The 25,498-nt window shown below is 40.8% G+C and overlaps 1 protein-coding gene across 1 annotated transcript in view; it reads right to left on the bottom strand.

Moving 5' to 3' along the window:
* The window catches only part of LOC133461950 (guanine nucleotide-binding protein G(I)/G(S)/G(O) subunit gamma-2), a 30,143-nt gene extending 6,722 nt beyond the window's left edge, over positions 1-23,421 (bottom strand). Inside the window, exons 1-2 of the mRNA XM_061742984.1 lie at positions 23,340-23,421; positions 4,671-4,751 (exon numbers count right to left, since the gene is read on the bottom strand). The gene's annotated coding sequence lies outside the window, so the exon portion shown is untranslated. The remainder of the gene's footprint in view (positions 1-4,670; positions 4,752-23,339) is intronic.
* Between the last annotated feature and the right edge of the window lie 2,077 nt (positions 23,422-25,498).

Here is a 25,498-nt window from a genome sequence, read left to right as displayed (position 1 = left end):
GGGATCAATCGTCCCCGCGGCGCCCTCGGTCGTCCATCTGTGCGCTCTGTGGTCCGCCTCCACGTGGGGGCGGTGCTTATCTCAGCGAGGAGCCGGGCATCAATAAACGCTTCGTGGTGCCACATCTGCTCCTCCGAGCGGGGAGCCGCTCAGCGCCGCGGCCCGGGTGACACCTCGTTATAAACTACACCTGTTCACGTTGACCCGAGCGCCGAGTCGTGTTGTTTATCTCCTCCGTCTTCGCCAACAAGCCAACACGAGCCGTCTCTTTCCTGGTCCACGGACCCCAAAATAACAAATAGCCACTACAACCTTTTAATCAGCGATATGTACAGTTTAAACGAGGCGTAAAGAGCTGTTGTGTTGACATAGAACCACTGACTGTGTTTCCAGCATCAATAACCCTTTTAAAACCCGAATATTAGAAATAACCCGGTTTTGCACGGCCATGTAAACACCAATAACCCCTTTGAATAACCCGAATTTGCTCATATTGGGGTTTTTAAAAACCCCAATATGAGCCCTGGGTTACTCCTTTTAAAACCCGAATATTGGGTCATGTAAACGCCAAACGGAATATCCCCATCAAACGGAACATGAATTTGTTTTCTGCACATGTTCTGTTCACAAGGAATCCTGGTCTTTTGAGTCCAGGAAGTTCTTATAAACACGGAGAAACAAGACCAGGAGGAGACTAATCACTTCATAAATGTAATGAAGGATATGAACATTTCTGCATTTGTAGACGGTAGAAAGTACAGGGATAGAAGATTTACAAGAAGGTGTGCGAAAAGAAGCAGCATTTGTTTTGATTTTGGATACAGGAAGAAGAAGCGGAAATGACGGGAATTGCGACATGATGTTCTCCGCGCGTCGCTGGTTTGATCCAGATATCCTAAATGATGAATTACCATGTAAACGGAATATTCAGAATGTTTCAGTAACTGGAATATTAGCAATAACCCCAATTTTGACTGCATGTAAACGTAGTCACTAACGATACGTTGCTAATGAGCAGGGACGGTCCGGCATGTCCCGCAATGCCACCTTGTCCCACTAGAGGTCCCAACTATTGTAACTATGGTATTGCCACATAGAGTCGCTGTATTTGACCCGATCTTTGTACGTTTTGATCGTATAGAAACGTAATTCTTACCGTTTTAAGAAAGAGATGTACCTGCTGTATTATACTGCCCTTACTTTTTAACAACTTGTGCTTTTCATTATTTTACCTCTTTCCTTATCATTTTATTTCATTGTATTTGTTATTTACTGTTTAATTATGTCTTGCCGCTTTTAATGTTGATGTAAAGCACTTTGAATTACCTTGTGTTGAATTGTGCTATACCAGGGATCGGCAACCCGCGGCTCTAGAGCTGCATGCGGCTCTTTAGCGCCTCCCTAGTGGCTCCTGGAGCTTTTTCAAAAAAGTTTGACCTTTTTTTTCCTTTTTTTTTCTCTTTTTTTTTCCTTTTTTTCTTCTTTTTTCTTTTTTTCCTCTTTCTTTCTTATTCCTTTTTTAATCTCGACTTTTTTCTCGACATTTCAACTTTTTTCTCGAAGTGCATAATGAAAAAAAAATCTTCCCCCGGCTAATATAGATACATGCAGCACGTGTTGCCTTCATTCTAGGCTTATACAAGAATTATTTTTTTGTGGCTCCAGACATATTTGTTTTTTGTGTTTTTGGTCCAGTATGGATCTAAAACATTTTGGGTTGCCGACCGCTGTGCTATACAAATAAACTTGCCTTGCCTTGATGACAATAAATCGAATTTAACTGAATAAATGAAGTGAATTAAACGTGCTAAACCTAAAGGATCATAATATTGATGCATTATAAAATAGAAATAAAATATAAAACACTGCAGCCGCGCCTCATTTACTTTGGATGTCAGCGATCCAGATTGATCCAGTTTATGAGCCAGAGGTCTTATTTTGGAAAAAAAAAAAAAAAAAAAAAAAAACAGCATTTGAAGGTGATAAATGTAAAGATTTGTCCAATTTACGATTAAACCAACCGAACACTTGTCGACATATGTGTTTGAGCAGAAGCCAGAGGTTATATTAAAAGGAAGAGTTCATCACTGGAAAAGCTCCGTTGGACGTAAACGAGGATCTCAAACGTCGACATAGTTTCCACTTGAGGTTGTTTCCCGGTAATTTCCCTCCGAGCGGAGCTGGAACGTCTCTAAACGACGTCAGCGGACGCCGGCTGACAGCGCGGAGAGGACTTGTAAGCAAATGTAACGGCGTAACATCAACAAGTGTCCCGCCGAGGCTCCTGGTTTTCCTCAGGACGCCGCCGCCGCCTTGTAGGGTCACGGCCGGCGGAAGAGAAGTAAAACTGTTTCAGGTCCTGGAGAAAGTCACGTAGCAGCTGAACATCTCGGTTAAACAAAAGCAGAGAGGACGTTCAAGTATCTGAGGTCGGCCCTTTGTCCTCCACGGAGATAAAATGGGGCAGAGACGAACAACGGAGGCACGAGGAGCGTAAACGAGTTTGGTAATAAGGCCATAGTATTGTTTCAACACTCCTGGGGGACGTGGAACCGGGCCGGCGGGTCTTCAGACTATTGATAGGGACGCATGTCCCCCTTTAAGGATTCTGGGATGCAGGAAAGTAGGTCTGTTCACACGCAAACACTCGGGTTCAGCAGCCTCATTTGTGAGGTGACAATTGAAGTGTTGTTTTTAGTAACAAAAGGAAATTAAAAAGCTGAAACAGAACTGGCTCCGAGAAGCTGATCCTGCTGCGCTAGCCTGATAGCCGTAACCCATGTACACGTGCTAAAGTTAGATTGACGTTAACACACCCACACCGCACACATTGTTTCATAGTTAGCATAGCTAAAAGGAACAAAAGCGTCTTTAGTTTTTAAGTTTTTAGGCGTCTTTGAGATCGTTTAAAAGCGCTCTATAAATAAAATGTAATATTATTTTCCCAAATTAATTTACTTGCGTTGTCCCCCTGACTCAGTCATGTTATTATTATCGGTGGGACCCAAATACGTTGAATACTCCTGTTCAAAACGCAAATACTCGGGTTCAGTAACTTAAGTTTTGAGGCGACAAGTGACATGACGCTCTTAGTAACAAGCTAAAACAGAACCAGAATTGGCTTCAAGAAGCTAATTCTGTAGTTCTAGCCTGATAGCCGTAAGCACACGCGCTAACATTAGCTCTACATTAACACGCCCGCACCACATACATTGTTTCATACTTTAACAACCTCTTCACATTTAGCATGCTAGCTGCTAGTTAGCATGGCTAAAACGGACAAAAGGTTTTTTTTTTCTAAATTATTTTACTCACGTTGTCAATATACGTTTAAATACATGTTTTCGTAGATTTTTCACTTTTCAAAAAACTGGGTCAACTCGAGCCCCCTCTCCCCCGACTCGCTTACAATCATATTATTATTATCGGTGGGACCCAAATATGTTGAATACTCCAGGTTCAAACACAAACACTCGGGTTCAGTAACCTAATTTGTGAGGCGACAAGTGACGTGACGCTCTTAGTAACAAGGAAAGGAAAAAGCTAAAACAGACCCAGAATTGGCTTCAAGAAGCTGATCCTGTAGTGCTAGTCTGATAGCCATAAGCCATGTACAAGTGCTAAAGTTAGCTGGACGTTAGCGTGATGTTAATCTCGCACTGGACACATAGCATGTTAGCATGCTAGCTGCTAGTTAGCATGGCTAAAACGGACCAAAAAGGGTGTTTTTTTCTAAATTATTTTACTTACATTGTCAACATACGTTTAAATACATGTTTTCGTAGATTTTTTTGTTTGTTACTTTTCAAGAAAGCCCCCCGACTCGCTTAAAATCATCTTATTATTATCGGTGGGACCCAAATACATTAAATATGGGGACTTTGTTGCTGCTTTGTTGTTCCAAAACATCAAAACACGAACAAAATTCTAGTATCAGACTACAGATTAAAAACCAGTTTCTTATTTTCGTAACCCCAGTTCTCTGATCGTCCCGCATCCTCGATTACAAATTCACTAAAAATACTTTATTCATCCCCGAAGGGTTTTATTTTTATCAGAATTAAGTCATATCTAATTAAAAGAAAGTTATAAAAATTTTTTATATTTTAATATTAATATTTAACCAGCTGGGACACGCCCATCTTAACTTAGCTATTTTAGCTTGGCTGTCGTACTTCATGCTAACGATTCCTTGCTACGGATGTTTTGGAAGCGACACTCGAAAAATAGGTATTTGGAAAACAATCAAAATGGACGTGAAGTGATAGTAACCGGCACCGTAGCTGTATCTTAGCATAAGCTACACCTGCCCAGGTAAAATAGCTGTGGGCGGGGCCTATTTAACGACTGTTCGTGTACGACGTTGTGCCGCTCAGCAAGAGAAGTCTTGAAAAGCAGAAAAAACTTATAAATTATGTCACAGGAGGTTGTCCAGTTCTTATTATACAGTCTACCATTTGTTTTCCGCACGGAGAGACATGAATGTCGTCATTTCACCACAACGTTGTGAAACTTGAACACAGCCGGAGGAACGTGGTCATAAATCAGCCACGATCTCCTCACAGCTGCAGGACGATCGTAGCTCTCTTTGCAGCCGTAACTCGGATAGAAAGTGCAGCTATTTGCATTTCCTCCTGATGTGGCGACTTCTCCTTCTTTCCTCCGCTCACCTCGTCTCCGTTTACTCCTCCACAAATCCGCCCCGGCGTCGGCCTTCGGCTCCGTCAGCAGTTTCCTGTCCGCAGCGGTTTCTGTGAACAAAAGGAGACGAGATAAAGAGACGAGAGTCAGAGAGGGCTCTGAGTTCCTGAACCGCACCGAGGAACCGGTTTGTGGCCTTCCACCTCCACGCCGCTCCTACAGGGGGAAGCTGCGGAGAAGAAACGCCACCGCACATCTGGGGGAGACCTGAAACAGCAGAACGTGAGGATGGACCGTACCCAGCGGCCTCGGCTCGACGAGGGAGGGGAAACAGAAAACAGGTCCAGAATGAGGAAGCGCAGCAGAACGAGTGACGTTTATCAGTTATCAGCCCCGTTTACACGTAGCAAAAAACGGTAGTGTTTTCATGCGTTTTGGCCGTTCGTTTACACGAAAACGAAGCTCAAAGTCACCAAAAACCATCATTTATGAAAACTCCGGCCAAAGTGGAGATTTGCAAAAACTCCGTCTTCACGTTTGCGTCTAAACAGAGGGAAACGGAGATTTAGTCTTCAGAACGTCACATTATGCAGAAACGTCACCACACTGCAAAAACTCAAAATCTTAACAAGAATATTTGTCTTATTTCTAGTTTAAATGTTTCATTTTTAGTCAAAAAAATCTCATTACACTTAAAACAAAACTCATCACTGGAAAAAAGTGAAATTTGAAACAGGTGAAAATTGTCAAATAATAAGTTATTAATTCTTTGACTAAAAATGAGACATTTTAACTAGAAATAAGACAAATATTCCTGGTAAGATTTTGAGTTTTTGCAGCGTCATGTGTGCGACCTGTGTTTATATTTTGTTTGGCCACCGTCAATATTTTCTTGTATTTTACCTGTTTTATATTCTAACGTCACACTTAAAAGTAACTCCACTTCTCTGTCACTCCAAACGAAAGACTCTGGTTCATCTTGGAAGTAACTGGAAGTTACTCGTGTCATTTGTTGATGTTTTTTTCCAGGATTCTGATTGGCTAGCATGACTTTATCTTCTCGTTACACTGCCCCCTGTAGGTTTGGCTGCTCATAGCACCTTAACAGATATTTATGCGGGTTCGTGTAAATGATGGTATTTGTCAAAACGTAGAGGCGGAAATATCTGTTTTTTTAAATACCTGGCTATGTGGAAACGTGGCCTCAGACTTTACCGGAGTCCAGGCCTGAACGCCTTGGATCCGAGAGCTGAGGTTTATGGGTAAAAACCATCGGTGTGTATAAAATCTAATTGGGAAGGTGAACTACAGAGCGAAATTTCAGAGTGTGAGTGGAGGATATTATGCAAAACACAACACACAGTAGCTCTACAAGCTCCAAACGCTGGAGAGAGTTTGGATGGAAAAATCTGACACGTTTCTTTGTCACGACTCAAATTAGAAGCAAACAGACTGGATTACAACAAGAATGTTGGAGACAATGTGGAAGCTATAATGCCAATACCAGTCATATTTTCTGGTCATGTGCCAAATTACAAAACATTTTTTTCCCTAAAGCCATAACCGCCCTTAATAAAATGTGAATGCCTTCATGTACAATTACTGTTTTTACCGTGCAATACTTTTTTACCCGGACTACCTGTGCAATATTCCACCACATGTGGAACAATATGTTAATATCTGTACATAGGATCTCAGGTCTTGATTTCACTATACAAATGCACCTTAATCTTTTTTTATATTTTTATATTATTTATATTTCTTCTTATATTTCTTTTTGTTTGCACTGTCTTGCACTGGAGAGGTGATGCTGCTTTCAATCTCACTGTACCCATGAATATTGACAAATAAAGTGTTCTATCCTACAATCTTTCTGGGATGACAGTATTGGACTTTTGGAGGAAATCAACCACCAGTTGTGAAGTTCTCCCAATTAAAAAGATGAGAGGCCTGTAATTTTTATCGTAGGTAAATCTCAACTATGAGAGACAGAATGGGGGGAAGAATCCACACACACAGTATATTTCATTGTAAATGATAAGGTTCCTAGGGAGCTACGGGTTCTGTATCTGGGATTGATCCCAGAAGCAGTTTTTTATGAAAGAAGATAGGTACTTCTTCAAAAGAAGAAGGCCATTACAAGCAGTATTGGAGTTGAGGGGGGATGAGGGGGGATGAGGGGGGATGGCATCCCCCCTGAATTAAAAACAGTCAAAATCATCCCCCCTGTAAAACTGTCATCCCTCCTTTCCATCCCTTATGTCATTTCATCAATGAATGTGGTTTTACTGCTATTTCAACATTTAGAGTCATCACCAGAAAAATAACACCAGAAAAGTAACTTATTTGACAATTTTCACCTGTTTCAAGTAAAATTTCACTTGAAAGGTATTGTGACATCATTTTTAACATGCTTTTAACACTATTAAAAGTCTTGGCCAACATCCCTCAAATGTGTCTAAAAGAGTGTAACAAGAAAAACTTCACTCTAGTTCTCTTTTCCTGGCTTTTTATTACAGTGTTTTTTTGCGCCGTGAAAAATGCTTCCTTTTCTCCCTTTCCTGTCAATCATTGCTCCGCTCCTCCTCCAAACCTCCTCCTCTTCCAGCCATACGCTCACAGCGGCGTCGGAGCGACAGGCGAAGCATGCACGGAAAAGCAGCACGGCGAACCACAGCAAACAATCATAAAAATAAAGCCATGTAAGCAGCACTGTCCCCTTATCTTAAGTCCAGTCAGTGGCCGCGGGTCTTCTTAGCAGTTTTCCTCCGGTGATTAGAACAAAAGAGGCTCTAAACTGCTCCGTGTTAAGCCTCATTTATGGTTCCGCGTTAAATCGACGCAGAGCCTACGCCGTAGGGTTCAGCGTACGGTGTGCGTCGTAGCGTAACCCTACGCCGTAGGCTCTGCGTCGGTGTAACGCGGAACCATAAATCAGCCTTTATGGTGCGCTGGAGAGGAGAGGAGACAGGGAGCTGGGTGGAGGGGGCGGTGATTTAGCGGGCCCTGACGTCACGGCCCGCCACCAAACCAGGTGCGCCGTTTTTGCACAGTTATGCGGAAAATCCCAGAAAGCACACAATACACTGAATGTTAAAAGTTCGTTGTTTTTTGGGTTTAATTGATGTCAAGACACCCAACAAAACACAAAAAATCAAGAAAAATTTGTTTTTCATGTCACAATCCCTTTGAAATAAGTAGGAAGATTTATCTTCTCATTACAAGCAAAAAAATCTTGTTCCACTGGCAGATTTTTCTACTTATTTTAAGTGAAAATCTACTTGAAACAGGTGAAAAATAGTTTTTTTCCAGTGATGTAAATAGGACAAATATTCTTGTTAAGATTGTGAGTTTTTGCAGTGATCCATTTTACTTATCCTGTGAAGGACAGAGTCATATTGATAAGTTCAGAAAAGTGTTTTTTATTGTTGTGTTTTGATGTATTTGATGTAAGTCCAGTGGATATTTAAAGCTTACAGAAGGCTGCATTTAACTGCTGCTATGTCATTCCTGCAGTATTTCTGCAGGTGTTTTGGTCACTGCTATTATTTGTAATATATTATATTATTTGTAATCAGCACAAATTATCTGTCCCCATATGATAAAATCCACCACCCCCCCTGATTTTGATTTACAACTCGAGTACTGGTTACAAGAAACTCGTTGAAAAGTGACGCTCCACCTTTCCTCTTTGAACCAAAGCAGGTGACTTTACACAAAACTGGAGAAAATGGACATTAATGAAAGACAAAGCTCACTCAACTTAATTAGAATTTGTATGCCCCCTCTTGTACTATTTTACTTTATTTTATGTTATGTTACTGTTACATGTATAAATATACAAAAATAACTAAATAAAGAAAGAGTTTAAAAAGATTTTCTGCCAGAATTTCGTTAAAAACGGAGTAAACTGAAACTTTCACGACTTCCTGCACCAGTTTCATCATCTATTGTTGCCCTGAGCGGTTGCCATGACGACCCAACGTCTCGTTTACAATGCAGACCCGGTGTTAATGTCATTTTGCTGCTTTTGTGTATTCGAGCCTCTCTGTGGGAGGACGTGGGTCCCGCGGGTCGGGGACGTTAGCGGCTGCAGACGTGGAGGATAAAGAGAAGAAATAAACGGCTGCGTGAGAAAGTTCCTTCGTGTTATAATAAAGTTATAATGAAGAGTATTTAACATCTGTGTTCCAGCTCCCACAGACGGACTACAGACACGGAGGAGTCGCCGCAGCAAAGACCTCGGCCGTTTTTAATCTCAACGCTGTCACGCAGGAGGATCCGAGTAAACGATAGAGACAAACAAAGCTGTAAATAAAAACAAAGGCGTGACGTCGCCGTCGTGGCTGAAAATATTCAGACGTCTTAATGAAGATCGACCACGAGGATCGACAGCAGAGTTCTCATAACCAAGTCCTGAAACCTGAACCCAGACCGACCCGAGTCCGCCGAGTCTGAGCTGCAAAGTCTCAGTCACCAGGTCTGAAAGACCAAGTCTGAATTACCAAATCTAAATTACCAAGACTAAATTACCAAGTCTAAATTACCAAGTCTGAATTACCAAGACTAAATTACCAAGTCTAAATTACCAAGTCTAAATTACCAAGTCTGAATTACCAAGACTAAATTACCAAATCTAAATTACCAAATCTAAATTACCAAGACTAAATTACCAAGTCTAAATTACCAAGTCTAAATTACCAAGACTAAATTACCAAGACTAAATTACCAAATCTAAATTACCAAATCTAAATTACCAAGACTAAATTACCAAGACTAAATTACCAAGTCTAAATTACCAAGTCTAAATTACCAAGACTAAATTACCAAGACTAAATTACCAAATCTAAATTACCAAATCTAAATTACCAAGACTAAATTACCAAGTCTAAATTACCAAGTCTAAATTACCAAGACTAAATTACCAAGACTAAATTACCAAATCTAAATTACCAAATCTAAATTACCAAGACTAAATTACCAAATCTAAATTACCAAATCTAAATTACCAAGACTAAATTACCAAGACTAAATTACCAAGACTAAATTACCAAATCTAAATTACCAAATCTAAATTACCAAGACTAAATTACCAAGACTAAATTACCAAGTCTAAATTACCAAGTCTAAATTACCAAGTCTGAATTACCAAGACTAAATTACCAAGACTAAATTACCAAATCTAAATTACCAAGTCTAAATTACCATGTCAGAGTCGCCAAGTCTGTGGGATGCTTTAAGCTTGTACTTTTATGTGCGTTAGTTGGGAAAACGTTTGTTAAATTAAAGATAACTAGAGTTAATTAAGTTAATGAGCCTGGATTAAACTTTGACGCAGAGCCAGGCTCATGTTTCCTTTTCAAACGGAAAACAAGACGAGATATAAAACAGTTATCAGTGATAATCAGAGACGAGTTCATCAGTAACATCAATAACTTCCTGCATCTTTCCTGCGAGCGAATAAATCGCCTCATCGAAAGCTCAAATGTCACAACGTCGTCCTCCTCCTCCTCCTCCTCGTTGTTTTCCTCCTCCGTTTCCAGAGATTCCTTCTCCGTCATCCGTTGATAAATGGACCAATTACGGCCCCATTAACAGCAGCGGCCAAAACCACAACGTCCATTTCCAAGAAAATCCTCCCTCAGATTTAATTTATTTATTTATTTAGTCATTAAAGAAAATCGCTTGAAAAGTGGGTGTGTCTAGTTTCCCCTCTGCTTCTTTTTTGGATCATTTTGCTGATTATTGCAGACCTGGCAACCCACCAACATGTCTCCAAAAGAGAAGAAAATTATAAAAGGTTGCTGAATTTTATTTCTTTGTAAGCCGTTGTTTCCAGTACTCGAGTTGTAAAAAGAATTCAGGGGGGATGGTGGATTTTATCATATGGGGACAGATAATTTGTGCTGATTACAAATAATATAATATATTACAAATAATAGCAGTGACCAAAACACCTGCAGAAATACTGCAGGAATGACATAGCAGCAGTTAAATGCAGCCTTCTGTAAGCTTTAAATATCCACTGGGCTTACATCAAATACATCAAAACACAACAATAAAAAACACTTTTCTGAACTTATCAATATGACTCTGTCCTTCACAGGATAAGTAACATGGATCACTGCAAAAACTCACAATCTTAACAAGAATATTTGTATTATTTCTAGTTAACCCTTGTGCTGTCTTCAATGCAAGGAAGGAGGAAGGATGGAAGGAAGGAAGGGAGAAAAGAGGAAGGGAAGAAGGAACAGGAGAATGAGGTCATTTTGACCCAAAGACAGTACAAGGGTTAAAATATCTCATTTTAGTAAAAAAAAAATCTCATTACACTTAAAACAAGACTCATTACTGGAAAAAACAACAATTTTCACCTGTTTCAAGTGGATTTTCACTGGAAATAAGTAGAAAAATCTGCCAGTGGAACAAATTTTTTTTGCTTGTAATAAGAAGATAAATCTTGTTCCACTGGCAGATTTTTCTACTTATTTCAAGTGAAAATTTACTTGAAACAGGTGAAAATGGTCAAATAAGTTATTTTTCTGGTGTTATTTTTCTGGTGATGACTCTAAATGTTGAAATAGCAGTAAAACCACATTCATTGATGAAATGACATAAGGGATGGAAAGGAGGGATGGCAGTTTTACAGGGGGGATGATTTGGACCGTTTTTATTTCAGGGGGGGATGCCATCCCCCCTCATCCCCCTCAACTCCAGTACTGGTTGTTTCATGTCGGTTGCATCATAGGTCACCCCCCCCCCCAAGGCAGACAGGTGTTCATTGATGGGATGGAAGAACTCCCAGCATGCACTGCATCAACCCATCCTTCCCCTGCCATTTCTTACTTTTTGAACCCCTCACCGCCGCTCTTCGGGGGGCCTGTGTTCACGGCGAGGGGCTCCGCCGGTGTGATTAGAGGGCGATTAGGCGCCGCAGGAAACATCCTGGGTAGGAAATATAATTCCCATTCTCCTTCCTCTAACTCACACCCAGTACTGGAGTTGAGGGAGGATGAGGGGGGATGGCATCCCCCCCTGAAATAAAAACGGTCCAAATCATCCCCCCTGTAAAACTGCCATCCCCCCTTTCCATCCCTTATGTCATTTCATCAATGAATGTGGTTTTACTGCTATTTCAACATTTAGAGTCATCACCAGAAAAATAACTTATTTGACAATTTTCACCTGTTTCAAGTAAATTTTCACTTGAAATAAGTAGAAAAATCTGCCAGTGGGACAAGATTTATCTTCTTATAAGCAAAAAAATCTTGTTCCACTGGCAGATTTTTCTACTTATTTCAAGTGAAAATCTACTTGAAACAGGTGAAAATTGTTGTTTTTTCCAGTTATGAGTCTTGTTTTAAGTGTAATGAGATTTTTTTTACTAAAATGAGACATTTTAACTAGAAATAAGACAAATATTCTTGTTAAGATTTAGAGTTTTTGCAGTGATCCATGTTACTTATCCTGTGAAGGACAGAGTCATATTGATAAGTTCAGAAAACTGTTTTTTATTGTTGTGTTTTGATTTATTTGATGTAAGCCCAGTGGATATTTAAAGCTTACAGAAGGCTGCATTTAACTGCTGCTATGTCATTCCTGCAGTATTTCTGCAGGTGTTTTGGTCACTGCTATTATTTGTAATATATTATATTATTTGTAATCAGCACAAATTATCTGTCCCCATATGATAAAATCCACCACCCCCCTGATTTCTTTTTTACAACTCGAGTACTGCTCACACCTTTCCTTTTCTCTTTTTTTTGTTAACCGTCCTCCAAAGGGAGGCAATTACGGCAGCCAGACAGGAAGCGCCGGGTCCTCCGAGAGGCCCGGGGTGTGGAATCAGAGCGCGGTAATTAAAAGTGTGTCTCCGGACCGTGTGGACCCTGGAGGGCCGGTGATTAACCTGCCAGGGTCCGGGGGGACCCGGGGAGGAAGGAAGCAGCTTTATAGAGCCGTGTTGAGGTGGCTGCCTAACGGCACCGCCCCCTTTCTGGACAGACCTGTCAAGTCTCCGTTTTGGCCGGGAAACTACCGTATTTTACCATCTTTCCAGTTAAATTTCCCTTTTATAATATAATAATAATAGTATAATAATGTCCTGTGTCATGTAATTGTCCTATGTTTACTGCTTTTATGATTTTTACTAATGTAAAGCGTCTTTGAGTGCCTAGAAAAGCGCTATACAAATAAAATGTATTATTATTATTATTATTATTATTATTATTACTACTACAGGACTGTCTCAGAAAAATAGAATATTGTGATTTTCTGTAATGCAATTACAAAAACAAAAATGTCATACATTCTGGATTCATTACAAATCTACTGAAATATTGCAAGCCTTTTATTATTTTAATATTGCTGATCATGGCTTACAGCTTAAGAAAACTCAAATGTCCTATCTCAAAAAATTAGAATATTCTGGGAATCTTGGATTTGTAATGAATCCAGAATGTATGACATTTTTGTTTTTGTAATTGCATTACAGAAAATAAAGAACTTTATCACAATATTCTAATTTTTTGAGACAGTCCTGTATAATGTTTAAACTGCAAACTGAATTGCCACTAACCTACTCTACTGCCCTTATTATTTAACAACTTTTGCTTTTTATTATTTTACCTCTTTTCTTATAATTAGTGCCACGGCTTGCGCCAAGTGGCAAGCCTCCTCCATAGCTATGCAATAGCAATGGAGGAGCAGTGCCTCTTGGCGCAGCCAGAGACACTATTGTTATCCTGCGGGTTTATTTTTCGTATTCATTTTCCGGACAGATTTCGGTTCGCTAATCCTACAGCTTTGAGAAAACGCGAAAAGTAAAAACGTAGAAACATTCGGCTTAAGCGGGAATTGTGTGCAATGACTTTTATTAGCGATTAGCGTGCACGTTTAAAAACGTGCGCGCTTACCCCCATCCGGAATGCATTGGGAGAACTTTGGGGCCTCACCACTCGCACACCGTTACTCGAAAAATTATGAACCAATTTAGAAAGTTGTAGGCCCTGAATTTAACTACAGTCCTCTGGATTTTCAGAGCGATGGAAAAAATAGTTTTTGCACGAAGTGCAAAAACATTTCCAAATTTCCAAATTAATGGGGAGCTAAATTTCCCATGTATTTCTATGGCCCCATTCAAAGCGGATTGGAACATGTCGAGAAAAAAGACAAAATTCACCTTTTTTCTGAGTCACGTATCTTTCTCATACTTGCACGTAGAAATGTCATTCAAACTTCAAAACGGAGGAAAACTTCTCTTCTCTCTCCAAACCTAAAACAGTTTTTTCCTAAGATGTACACTTTTCAAGATATGAGCACTCAAGCGAGGACTGGAAATCACTTTTTTGTCAAATTTAGAGTGAAGCTCAAATTTTTTTAGAGAGAAACAGTCAAAAAATGACCTTATTTTTTATTTGTAACTCAAGCTCACGGCCAAACCGTAAAAGGTAGATGGATAATTTTTGGTCAGAATGTAGACATACGTGTTGGGATTCATAAAATGTGACTTTGACAGGCGGGGTATGCACAAAATTCAAACGGGGGGGCCAACAGCCACGCGAAGTTTTCTTCAAAAAAATCTCACTTTGTTTTCGAACTGCCGTTACTAACACATTTTAAGGAATATCTGAATAAAATTAATATTGTCAGAATCTGCCGGGTTCTGTGTCTCTCACGATGTCTTTATTTTTCTGCTAGGAGCTACGGTTTTCTCACAAATCTGAGTTATTTGAGAACTTGTCACAAGGCAAAAGCTGTGGTTTTCTCAAAGCGAACCCGGAACATTCCTCATTTCGAGGTTCTTGTTGCCCCTAGCAACCAGAGCACAGCTGTTGACTGATTAGACTGAGCCAGACTGGTCACATGACCCAGTCAGTACAGACTTCATATACTTTAACCTGGAAAATTGAGAAATCTGAACCCTGATCTTTTGACCTTAGATAATCAACAGTCCTGCTGGGAACCGGTTCATGGGATATATATATGTATATTATTATTATTATTATTATTATTATTATTATTATACATATAAATATTTACATTTGTATATTATATATAAATTAAACAAATTAGCCCCGCCCCTTCTTCTGATTGGCCGATATGTTATAGTCCAATATCTTTTGAATGGTTTGACATACAGAGTCATGGGTGGTGTCATATGACTCAGTATCGAGTCCTTGACCTTCATTGGTGGAAATTAGCCCCGCCCCTTCTTCTGATTGGCCGATTTGAGGGTAAATCCTTCTTCCAAAGGGACTTTTACAGCCACAGCGAGCAGAAGAGGTAACATAAAACTGACCTCCAGAATTATTATATCGCACAATCGCAAAACGATATTGATTATTGATTGTAATATAGCACGACCCCCCAACACTACAAAGACAAACCTGTCCTTTACACGGTCAAAGCGAAACGACGGGGCTCAGAGCTGAGCTGTCAGGAGACGATGAGGGCAACATGTGGTGGAGGGTGAGGTTACTCCTTACCCCACCTTTAATTAATCCTCACATCATTTTCACAACTTTACCAGACTCTCATGACATAAAACCAAAATCAAAACGACGTGAAGACAGCTCTATGGTGATCCCGTTACCACGGTAACAGCGGTCAGATCATAGCTTCCCCGGTGAAATATCCAAATAATATTCTACCAATTTATATGCAGGACTGTCTCAGAAAATTAGAATATTGTGATAAAGTTCTTTATTTTCTGTAATGCAATTAAAAAACAAAAATGTCATACATTCTGGATTCATTACAAATCAACTGAAATATTGCAAGCCTTTTATTATTTTAATATTGCTGATTATGGCTTACAGTTTAAGATTAAGATTCCCAGAATATTCAAATTTTTTGAGATAGGATATTTGAGTTTTCTTAAACTGTAAGCCATGATCAGCAATATTAAAATAATAAAAGGCGTGCAATATTTCAGTTGATTTGTAATGAATCCAGAATGTATGACATTTTTGCATTACAGAAAATAAAAGGACTTTATCACAATATTCTAATTTTCTGAGACAGTCCTGTATGGTGATCCCGTTACCACGGTAAAAGTAGTCAGATCATAGCTTCCCCGGTGAAATATCCAAATAGTATTCTACCAATTTATATATTGAGCCAGTTTCAGAGTAAAAAACTGAAATATTCATGAAAATGAATGTCTTCTGAGTCCTAATTTGTGCCATTTTTTTCTTTTATGATGATGGAGAGAAAATCTAACATTTCAGTTTAGGGGAGCAGGTCTGGTCGGGTTAAGAAACCGACCAAAGGTTAATTTTGTTTCTTGTTCTACTTTAAAAAAAAAAAAAATTACTTTCCATATTATTGAACCGAGACCTTGGAGTGTCTGATTCCCCGCGTGGCTGCATCTCGGTCGGAGCACCGCCACCCACGACCTTCGATTAGCCCGGGCATCTGTGCGACCTCCGGCAGGCAGGCCACACACACACACACACACACACACACACACACACACACACACACACACACACACACACACACACAGCAGGTGGATGTTTGTTAGATCAGACTGAATCCTCGCGTGTCATCGCTTCTCCGTCCTAAAGAGCGTTTAAAGGGAAACCTATTATGGAATCTAATACCTATTTATAACAGGCCTTGAATGTCTTAACTCTTGTGCTGTCTTCGGGTCAAGGAGGGAAGGAAGGAAGGAAGGAAGGAAGGAAGGAAGGAAGGAAGGAAGGAAGGAAGGAAGGAAGGAAGGAAGGAAGGAAGGAAAGGAGAAAGAAGGAAAGAATGTACGAGGGGAGAAAAGAAGGAAGGGAAGAAAGATGGAAGGAAGGAAGGAAAACAAGGAAAGAAGGAAGGAAGGGAGAAAACAAGGAAAGAAGGAAGGAAGGGAGAAAAGAGGAAGGGAAGAAGGGAGGAAGGAAGGAAGGGAGAAAAGAAGGAAGGAAGGGAGAAAAGAAGGAAAGAAGGAAGAAAGGAAGGAAGGAAAGGAGGAAAGAAGGAAGGAAGGAAAGGAGGAAAGAAGGAAGAAACCAAGGAACGAAGGAAGGAAGGGAGAAAAGAGGAAGGGAGAAGGAAGGAGAGAGCAGGAGGAAAGAAGGAACAGGAGAATTAGGTAATTTTGACCTAAAGACAGTACAAGGGTTAAAAACAAGCTTTTGATTGTTTTTGCTAAATAAATTAGAAATTCAGCCTCTAAACCATGTCTTTATCATCACAGTCTCTAACCTCATTATCTATGCAGGATTCTGAGTGGGCGGGGCTATGATAATGAGGCTCTGTGCTGATTGGCTGCCTGAATTTCACGATACACCGCTACTAGTTGTTAGTGGTTTCAAGAATTGGAGGCCAACCTATGTAAATCACATTTTCGTTACGTAACGATGGGAGCAGAATCTTATTGGCTCGTAGATCCACATCACACTGGACGGCTCATCCGGGCGGCTGTACAGACACTGCAGAATCTGGTTTCTTTCCTCCTTCTCTGAGTTGGCAGGCTGAGGAGAGACCACTTTATATATGTTAAAGCAAGAAAAAACCTGGTTTTCAGAATAGATCCCCTTTAACTGGTTTGATTCGGGTGTTTCTGTCCTCGTCTCCTGGAAGGAGCTTCTTCCTCACGTGTCACACGATCCTTTAAACTGGTTTTCAGATGCGAGCCGACCTCGAGTGGGGATCAACGACACGGCCGTCGTCCCGGCAACATCACAAAACATCCCATGTTTGGATCTCACCGGTGTTAAGCAGAAAGATAATCAACCTGCTGTCGTTGAGTGTTTACCCCGCTGAATCACTCAAATCAATAGTGGAGAACTAAACCCACAGACGACTCGGTCACGGTAGGAGTTTCGTGCCAAAAATCAGTCGCAAACATTCAACATTATGGGTTGCAGTTCGTCTCCGCACACTTCCACTGGTACAGAACGTACCAAACCAATCACGGCGGAAATTACAAACATATTATTTTTGTTATTGTTATTTCATATTAAAAGCATTTCAACGCGATCGGACGCCACTTCAGATGCCACTACGCTAGCCGTTGCTCGGCCTACGTCGCATCGCTAAGACGGGGCAACGCGAGAACCAGAGACCAGATCACGGGAGGGGACGATGCTTGTGATGTCACCTCAAAACTTGAAGGTAAGAAGGAGAGAAAAAGGGTTTCAGAAATGTTTTTCTAAATTTGGCGGCTGCAGGGCTGCGCTACGAAGACCTGGAAGACTGCGATGAAGCACAGACCCCTAGTGGTCCGTGGTGTAATTACAAAGAGTCCGTGATGATAAAATATATATATTTATTAAAAAGATCCTCTGACATTTATTGAAATAGATTATTATTTTACTCAAGTGTGACCGAGACCTTTATTTACTTGACAAATCTATCTAATTTAATGTTTACATGATCATTGTGGAATGTGATGGCTAATTGACAGTTCATAGGCACCTGACCGAAAGTTAGATGCAAATCCATCATTGTCATCATCGCACGCTTTTTTCGCCTTTTGCGCAGCATCAATCATGTGATTGAGGTTATAGCAACGAGAGTAGGCTGTGAGTGGCTCAAACACTAATAAATAACGAACGAAACAATTTAATTTAACAAATGAATCGTTTAGCCATTACATTGCTGTGAAGGAAGAGAATGCTGCTGACCGACTGAGGTCCCGCGCGTTTCTCTTCCAAGATGCTCCACAGACACTAAACGCAGTTTCTCCAAATATCGGACTTGCGTTGCTTCTTCTTGGTTTTGTAAAGACCTTGTTTGAGTTTATTTTCCACGTCATTGATTTCCACCTTGTCGCTAGACCACATCCCGATCCCGCATTGTTTTTTTTTTGGCCGCCCGCTCCCGCCCGCAGGAGAGTTCAAACTGCCCACTCGCGCCAGATTTGCGTTGGGTCCCGCGGGACCCGATCCCAATGCAGCCCTCTAGTGGCATATACTTTGTAGACGCAGGATTCGGTCCTTGGTTTTGAAAACAAGCCATCGCTGTCTGTATCTCTTCGTTCTGATGAACAGAGTCCAGAGTTCGCGGCCCCGGTAGTCGCTCAATCGTCCCCTATGAACCCGGCGGCTCCTTGAAAGCCTTCAAGAGATTATTTGTGGTAAATTTCAATTGGGTTTGGAAACTAAGGTGGCCAGAGGGGGTGCAAACACTCTTACAAAGCATGAGACAAATTGCAAAATACGAAATGCGAAACACTTTTTCCAAATGACAAAACCAACCGGAAAGGGAATTACCGGAGCGCAATGATGACCGTGACCCAGGATGGAAAGCAATGGAGTGGCAATCCGCCTCATACTTGGTGGGAAATCCTTTCCTGGTTGTATTTGCGTTTATAAAATGTGTTTGAGACTTTAATAATTGGACAGAAGCAGGAATCACTGATCTGTATCTACAACAGAAGGACTAAACGAGAGGGATAACAAATATCCTCAGACATCACACTCTACCGTCAATATAAACTCCTCCCTCAGGTCAGATACAGATCACTAACATTCAGGACAAACATGTCAACCTTTGTGCCCTCGTCCATCACACTCATAAATAGCTGATTTACCTATTTATTTTTTGTACCTGCTTTTAAACATATTTTTAAAATCATTGCCTTTAATGTATTCATTATGCACTTAATAGGGCACTTATTTTTATCTCTGTTCTCTCTTATTTTATTTATGCTATGGTTTACAGCGTCTAAGTCTAATCCAGGGGTCGGCAACCCAAAATGTGGAAAGATCCATATTGGACCAAAAACACAAAAAACTAATATGTCTGGAGCCGCAAAAAATGAAAAGTCTTGTATAAGCCTTAGAATGAAGGCAAATGGCGAAAGGAGAAATGTCGAGAAAAAAGTCGATATGTAGAAAAGAGTCCAAATTTCGAGAAAAACATTCAAAATGTCGAGATTAATGTTGAAGTAGCCTACAATCTCAGGAAAAAAGTCGAAATGCCGAGAAAAAAATCGAAATGTCCAGAAAAAAAGTCGAAATGTCGAGGAAAAACTCAAAATGTCGAGGAAAAAGTTGAAATGTCGAAAAAAAAGTCGAAATGTAAAAAAAGAAAAGTCGAAATGTCAAAAAAAAAAAGTCGAAATGTCAAAAAAAAAAAAGTCGAAATGTCAAAAAAAAAAAGTCGAAATGTCAAAAAAAAAAAAAGTCGAAATGTCGAGATGAAAAAGGAAAAAAGAAAAGAGAAAAAAGGAAAAAAGAAATAAAAAAAAGGGAAAAAAAGGTCAAACATTCAAACCAACGGATGTTGCTTTATATTGATCGTGTGGTTTGTTTTTGTCACATATGTTAACTGTACACGCATTGATGCTGATGCTTTTACTCAAACGAAGTTCCTAACGGATACGTTATTTGATTGATTAATTGATAATAGTGTTTAACATCTTGTTAATTTGTTTTTTTTTTTAAAAGTACATTTGTCTCATGCTTTGTAAAAGTGTTTGCACCCCCCGGCCGCCGTAGGAAACCTCGTATTCCAAAACCTCATATCTCTGTCTCCAGAGTCGCGACAGGAAGTGGCAAGGCAGCATCGTACGACTTCCTGTCGCGGCTCTGAGAGGAACACGTCAGGAGTTTGATGATAACGACGACTGGAGATGACGCTGGAACGTGAGGACGCGTCGACCGCGGCGCCTCCAGCACCAACCACAGATCCTGAGAGGTTTCCTCCTCACTGGCGTTGGACACCGACACGGCGTTGGGTCTAACGAGCTTGTTACCATCTGTAGCCCCCCCCCCCCAGTACTCGAGTACTGGAACCAGTACTGGACTTGAGAAATAAAAATGGTCCAAATCATCCCCCCTGTAAAACCTCCATCCCCCCTTTCCATCCCTTATGTCATTTCATCAATGAATGTGGTTTTACTGCTATTTCAACATTTAGAGTCATCACCAGAAAAATAACTTATTTGACAATTTTCACCTGTTTCAAGTTAATTTTCACTTTAAATAAGTAGAAAAATCTGCCAATGGAACAAGATTTATCTTCTCATTACAAGCAAAAAAAATCTTGTTCCACTGGCAGATTTTTCTACTTATTTTAAGTGAAAATCTACTTGAAACAGGTGAAAATTGTTGTTTTTTCCAGTGATGAGTCTTGTTTTAAGTGTAATGAGATTTTTTTTTACTAAAATGAGACATTTTAACTAGAAATAAGACAAATATTCTTGTTAAGATTGTGAGTTTTTGCAGTGATCCATGTTACTTATCCTGTGAAGGACAGAGTCATATTGATAAGTTCAGAAAAGTGTTTTTTATTGTTGTGTTTTGATGTATTTGATGTAAGCCCAGTGGATATTTAAAGCTTACAGAAGGCTGCATTTAACTGCTGCTATGTCATTCCTGCAGTATTTCTGCAGGTGTTTTGGTCACTGCTATTATTTGTAATATATTATATTATTTGTAATCAGCACAAATTATCTGTCCCCATATGATAAAATCCACCATCCCCCCTGATTTTATTTACAACTCCAGTACCGGCTGGAACCAAACAAGCGTGGTGAGGACAAAGGTCGACCCCCCACCTGTCCGCCACCTCCCTGGACGAGTCTCACGTCTTAACCCTTGTGCTGTCTATGGGTCAAGGGAGGAGAAAGAAAGAAAGAAAGAAAGAAAGAAAGAAAGAAAGAAAGAAAGAAAGAAAGAAAGAAAGAAAGAAAGAAAGAAAGAAAGAAAGAAAGAAAGAAAGAAAGAAAGAAGGAAGGGGAAAAAAAGAAAGAAGAAGAAAGAAAGAAAGAAGAAAGAAAGAAAGAAAGAAAGAAAGAAAGAAAGAAAGAAAGAAAGAAAGAAAGAAAGAAAGAAAGAAAGAAAGAAAGAAGGAAGGGGAAAAAAAGAAAGGAAGAAAGAAGAAAGAAAGAAAGAAAGAAAGAAAGAAAAGAAAGAAAGAAAGAAAGAAAGAAAGAAAGAAAGAAAGAAGGAAGGGGAAAAAAAGAAAGGAAGAAAGAAAGAAAGAAAGAAAGAAAGAAAGAAAGAAAGAAAGAAAGAAAGAAAGAAAGAAAGAAAGAAAGAAAGAAAGAAAGAAAGAAAGAAAGAAAGAAAGAAAGAAAGAAAGAAAGAAAGAAAAAAAGAAAGAAAGAAAGAAAGAAAGAAGGGAGAAAATAAGGAAGGAAGGAAGGAAAGAAGGGAAAAAAGAGGAAGGAAGGAAGAAAAGAAAGAAGGAAGGAAGGAAGGAAGGGAAAAAGGAAGGAAGGAAGGAGAGAGCAGGAGGAAAGAAGGAAGGAAGAGAGAAAATAAGGAAGGAAGGAAGGAAGGAAAGAAGGAAGGAAGGGAAAAAAAGAAAGGAAAAAAGAGGAAGGAAGGAAAGAAGGAAGGAAGGAAGGAAGGAAGGAAGAGAGAAAATAAGGAAGGAAGGAAAGAAGGAAGGAAGGAAGGAAGGAAGAGAGAAAATAAGGAAAGAAGGAAGGAAAGAAGGGAAAAAAGAGGAAGGAAGGAAGAAAAGAAAGAAGGAAGGAAGGAAGGAAGGGAAAAAAAGAAAGGAAGGAAGGAAGGAAGGAAGGAAAGAAGGAAGGAAGGAAGGAAGGAAGGAAGGAAGGAAGGAAAAAAAGGGAGGAAGGAAGGAAAAAAAGGGAGGAAGGAAGGAAAAAAAGAAGGAAGGACAAAAAGAAGGAAGGAAAAAAAAGAAGGAAGGGAGGAAGGAAAGAAAAAAGGAAGGAAAAAAAGAAGGAAGGAAAAAAAAGAAGGAAGGATAAGAGAAGAAAAGAGGAAGGGAGAAGGAACAGGAGAATCAGGTCATTTTGACCCAAACACAGTACAAGGGTTAACGTGGTCAACGTTCAACGAGGTGGCGTTAAGAGACGTGGCAGTGCATTCTGGGATGGGAGGGAAGGCGGCGGGGGGGGTGAGCGAGGCGGCCTCCGTCCAGGTTTGTGATTCCTCTCTCCCCCCCCCACCACCCCCCCCCCCCCCGCGGAGCCGGCCCTGCTGCTGCACGAGCTGTTGCGTAATTCAGTAATTCTGTAATTCTGTTGCGTCCGGATACGCAGACGCACGGGATTGGACGACGGAGGCCAAAACAACACGTCTACGTTTGTTTTCTCGTGACCAACGCTGCTGTCGTACTGTATCACCCCCCCTTCATCTTCCTCTCCCTCCTCCTCCTCCTCCCCCTCCTCCTCTTCCTCATCCCTCTCTTCCTCCTCCCCGGTCCATCTGCTGATTCCGTCACTACGACAACACCGGCCAGGAGACCTGGCAGGAGGCGTGTTGGGTTCCTCACGCTCGTCTTCCTCACCCCTCCATCCATCCTCCCTCCCTCCATCCATCCATCCTCCATCCATCCATCCATCATCCCTCCATCCTCCCTCCATCCTCCATCAGACATCCCCAGAAACAGATGCCCTTAATTCCTCCGGCTCCACATCGTCAGATCTGCCCAATCCTGAGGGATGGAGGGAGGGATGGAGGGATGGAGGTCTATTCTCTCTGTCTTCTGACACTCCGGCGTGTTTGGACGGATGGGAGGATGAAGGGAGGATGATGGGAGGATGAAGGGAGGATGGGGAGCCGCGGCGAGGAGGAGGAGGAGGAGGAGGATGGGAGGAGGGGATCCCATGATGTCAAAAGAAGAGAAAAGCTTCGAGCTCTGATAAACGACAGAACGGGGATGAAAAAGAAAAGAAAACACCCCCCTCCTCCTCTTCCTCCCCCTCTTCCTGCACACACCCTGTCTGAGTAATAAACCGGGATGCAGAGAAACATCTGTCGTTGCAGAGTTCTTACCTCTGGATCAACGCTCGGCCCCCGGGAGCAGATCCACTCCTTCACCGCTCCTTCTCTCCGTCTCTCCTTCTCTCCGTCTCTCCTTCTCTCCGTCTGCCTCTCCGTCAGGCGAGAGGCTGATTACATCCACTCCTCTTTCTGCACGCTTTATTCTCCCCCTCTCCTCCGTCTCTCTGCTCCAGCTGAGATCCTCCTCCTCCTCCTCCTCCTCCTCTTCCTCCTCCTCCTCTGAGTCTCCTCCCTCCCTCTCTCTTTCTCTCTCTCCTCCTCTCTTACCAGAACCCCCTCCGTCTCTCAGGTCCACAGGAAAAGCTCGTCCACGTAAATAAACAACATACCAGCGATGCAGGAACAGACGCTCGTCCTTCTCAACCTTTTTCTTTAAATTATTTTTTGCCAGCATCATCATAAAAGAAACAACCCTCAGTGAAACCTCAACAACATCCTGTATTGCACACATGTCTCCGCCGGAGCGGAAGCTCGTCATGTGTGTTTGCTTCACTCAGCTAGATCAACAAAGACAAAGGAGAATTTATTTATATAGAACATTTCACACGACGACGGAGACTCAATGAGCTCTGGATTAACAAGAACAAGACCAAGTGTTTCAGTATCGCTCCTTTTTATTCCCCTCTCAGTTTCCTGTAACTAATAACGGGAATCTAATTCATGCTTATAATTCAAATTAATCAATATTTTAATAAGAAATGGTCGATATTTTATGTATTAACTCTAAAAAGCCACGTTTCCCTGACGCTCCGGTCTGACCTCACTCCTCATTACAACATATAAATGACCAATTCTAACTAATAATTATTCCTGGCATTATCATGATATATTGTTTCATAGTGTATTATTATATTAAGTTATGAAATCTCATGGGATGTTAAACTATAGTATTATATTGTTTTATATTATAGTATGGTGATATCATTTTGTTATATGTTATATTATAAAAAATATTATGTTATATTAGGATATTATTATGCTATATTTATATTATATCGTGCTACACCGCTCTATATGATAATTATTTGTTTACTTATTTATTCTCGAATTAATATTCTTAATTTATTTATCTACTTTCATCATCTTATTTACACACACACATCTAGATACATGTCATTGTAACTGTCTTTTGTCGCTGTTTGCACTGTATGTTAATAAATAAAAAAAAGAAAGGGAAATCTAAACTCTAAAAAGGTCTTGAAGCTGCAAACTGATAAACGTCCTCGTTTCAGGTGTCGAGTTAAAACGAGGATAAAACGTTAGTTAAAAGGAGCTGAAACGAGGACGAGCAGAACTCTCTACCTCTTCTGTTCTCTCCATCATTTATACAACCGGCTCCGTCTTTCTCAGTCGGGCTTTTGTCTTTTTGCGGTTCTGAAATGACGGGGGGGCGGAGTCAAGGTGTTGCAGGTGAGCTAGTAGCCCCGCCCCCTAGAAGCCCTGCCCCAAGTAGCCCCGCCCCCCGGCCACGTCAGAGCACCAAAAACTGGAGAACCAGATTATCCGTCGACTCACTCTGATATCCCTTTTCCACCAAACCGGTTCCAGGGCTAGTTCTGGTTCTGGTTCTGGGCCAGTCCTGAGTTTGGAACCGGGTTTTCTGTTTCCACCAACAAAGAACTTGCTCCGGGCCAGAAGAACCGGTTCCAAGGCAGCACCAACTCTTTGCTGGACTAGATGAGGGGTCGGCAACCCGCGGCTCTAGAGCCGCATGTGGCTCTTTAGCGCCGCCCTGGTGGCTCCTGGAGCTTTTTCAAAAATGTTTGACTTTTTTTTTCCTTTTTCTTCTTTTTTTCCTTTTTTTCTCTTTTTATTCCTTTTCCCTTTCCTTTTTAATCTCGACATTTCGACTTTTTTCTCGAGATTGTACTTCAACATTAATCTCGACATTTCAACTTTTTTCTCGACATTTCCACTTTTTTCTCGAAGTGCATAATGAAAAAAAACAATCTTCCCCCAGTTCTAACTAATATAGAAACATGCAGCATGTGTTTCTTCATTCTAAGGCTGATACAAGACTTTTCATTTTTTGCGGCTCCAGACATATTTGTTTTTTTGTGTTTTTGGTCCAATACGGCTCTAAAACATTTTGGGTTGCCGACCCGTGGTTTAGCGGAAAGAACCGCTTACGTAAGTGGAGGGGGGGAGTT

Source organism: Cololabis saira, chromosome 16, assembly GCF_033807715.1.
Source record: "Cololabis saira isolate AMF1-May2022 chromosome 16, fColSai1.1, whole genome shotgun sequence".
Taxonomy (NCBI): Eukaryota; Metazoa; Chordata; class Actinopteri; order Beloniformes; family Belonidae; genus Cololabis; species Cololabis saira.
The sequence above is the reverse complement of the archived record's forward strand: the minus strand, read 5'-3'. Positions and strand labels throughout refer to the sequence as shown.